The sequence below is a fragment of the Sinohyriopsis cumingii genome, chromosome 19 (assembly GCF_028554795.1).
Source record: "Sinohyriopsis cumingii isolate HCF-2022 chromosome 19, ASM2855479v2, whole genome shotgun sequence".
Taxonomy (NCBI): Eukaryota; Metazoa; Mollusca; class Bivalvia; order Unionida; family Unionidae; genus Sinohyriopsis; species Sinohyriopsis cumingii.
Genome location: NC_142979.1, coordinates 34,998,387 through 35,001,292, shown reverse-complemented (window position 1 = coordinate 35,001,292; position 2,906 = coordinate 34,998,387).

Below are 2,906 nucleotides of genomic sequence, written 5' to 3'. Positions count from 1 at the left end.
CTAAGAAATGTAATCCGAAATTACAAATGTAGCCTTGTTAATTTTGATACTGAAGATACCAATTTTCTAAGACCAATGTAAATTCATTTCTTGCTATTTTTCTATTCAAAACGACGTTTCCGGTATATTTCTGGTGTTCAGTCCTTTTAAATAACACTTTAAGAATTCTTAGCGTAATTACATTGCATCTTTGTCAGTTGAAAGGAGACTAAAATAATCTCTGACTGGATCACATTCAGCTCATCCTTGGAAATGCAGTGTATCTAGTAAATGATTTGTGGAATACCAAACATATTTCCAAAGGGTAGTGTGAAATGTTTGTTGTTATCCTTCTTGTCAACGATGAAACATTATGTTGCAATATTGATGGAAAAAAATCATCATCAGTCATGATAAGTCTCTTTCCATCACCATGCAAGTTCTTTCATATTAACATTCACACCTTGGCCAGTTAGTTAACTCTAACATAGTAAATCCGTCTTAAATTGGTTTATTTTTGACCAGTACAAATTGGTAGTCAGTTGTTGTTATCCTTGCATAGAATTGATATATTTGGCATTAAAAGCATGCATTTTTATCTGCATATATTTTAAATATTGTTCTTTTTCTGAGATATTACATCCGTGTATTAAATAGAGCGCTGTTTTTTATTTTTCAGTAGGGTATTTTGTATTTCTAATTGCAATTTAAATGTATGTAAAGGTCGAAGTCATTATTAAGCGAAATGCATATTGTTTGATAGGTTTTATTTAGTATTTGTTTGGTTCTTATTTCAATGTATATTGAAAATTTGGTAATTTTGCTTATAATCATTTATCAACGTCTCTGTCAATCTAAAAAATCATTTTGATATGGAATTATTTTCTTGGAACAATGGGTAGTCTGTAAAACAGCCATGTAAATGTAATGAATTCAACAACCCACTTCTGAAATGCAACTGGTTTCATCATAGTCTCCCATTTTGAACAGATATTCTTCTAGCCATCACCTTTGTTCATCAGCTGCCCATCTTAAGCTTGTTATGGGCATGTAATAATAATAATAATAATAATAATAATAATGTGGATTGAGTACAGTGTCTAATCTTTAGAAGCTCTAAGTGCCGTACAAAATTGTATTAGACAGGAAAACATATACAACGACAATATTACAAACAAACACACAAAACTACAAATAAAAACATGCTGACAATACTTAAGGATGTAAACATTAAGTCTATATGTCTGTTCATGTAGTCGAAATAGGTGAGTTTCAAAATCACTCATGAATGAAATCACAATGGCATTTTGTCCAAGATCTATGGGCGATTCGTTCCACGTTGCTGGGCCCTGGTACGCAAAAGAACGCTTTCGGTGTGATTTCGTATTAACTGTGCGAAAGAGGAGCATGAGTTTCTAGATGGGGTGTACTTATGGGTGAGGTCAGACACGTATATTGGACCTGTGTTAATTCATTTCATTCTATTTGATCTGATCAAACGGACATTTTTGGTATATTTCGAATTTTCAATTATTTTAAATAGCACATTTTAAAAATACTTAGTATGCTTACATTGCATCTTGGTCACTTTTAAAGAAATGGAGCTTACCGCAGAGATTTTTTTTTAAAAAAAAACCTCTTTAATTGGAACATCATTCGTAGTAAATATTGTTGTAATCTAGATACATAATGGATGACGCACACTCTGAACTTATCTTTCCATTACACTTTGTCTATCTATGTCAAAATAGAATTCTTGCTTATCTTTTGTCAGAATCATGCTAGCTCCACCGCGTGTTCAAGTCAGGAATATGTCAACAGATATAATTCAATACCTCAAAACTATAAATTTCTCATATGTACTGGTCCGGAAAAACTGTAAAAACTAGCAGAGTATAGTTTGAAAATTTTCATACCGACTGTACGAAACCCTTCAGATATCAACATTTGTTTTCAACGCAAGTACTGGATCCATTAAACCTTAAATAATTGATCTGGCTTTTGAGACAGCTGTTCAGTCCATATTTACGAATCGCATAGCCAGATTCGAACTCATTAGGTATCTTCTTTGATATCCACACGTAGATATTTTTAGAGACAATGGAGTGAACTTGTATAACTCCCAATTGGTTATAATTTTCATTCATACTGTAGAGCTAAAAACATTTAGAAAGCGCAAAATAGGGGATATGTAATAAATACAAGACCGCAGTTGTGTTTTATACTGAGTCAGGGGAAAGAATTAGCTCTGATATGGCATACGAATACGTCTCGGCCCGAAGTTTCGATATCTCCCTGCGTCATATCAAAATTGGACTCCGAACAAAACATGTATATGCATGGATTTTTGTATATATATTTAACCATTTTGCATATGCATAAGTTGCAGTGTTTTACATTCCCATTTTAGGCTTAAATATACGTTATTATGATATGATCACAAGTGTTAACGGTTCAATGAATCATGAAATATGCCGAAGATTTATTTGATGTTTAACTAAAAAATCGTAACGGTGTTCACTTTTTCTTATGATGAAAAGAATTTGTAATATACCGTTTTCAATCTGTTTCTTTAGTCTGGTTTCAAACCACAGACCTTTCGATCTGTAAACACATGCGTTACGCGTAGACCAAGCGACATAATTTACTATAACTGTTACAAAATGATGTTTTACCTATACCCTATGCTGCATTTAGTGCATTATGTTTAGCGGAAGCCTTCATTCGATTAAATGTTTTCTTCACTCAAGGGTCAGCTGCTGAGCTAGTGAACATTCTCTTAATCTAAACAGGTTTCATGATTTTTTTTCAGTGCTACAATTATAGCCCTTTATCACCTACATTTAACATTGCAAAGAGCATACTAGATGGGCTGCTCTAGAGTATGTTCATTTGCTAGTGGAATTTCCTATTCATTACATCATCAA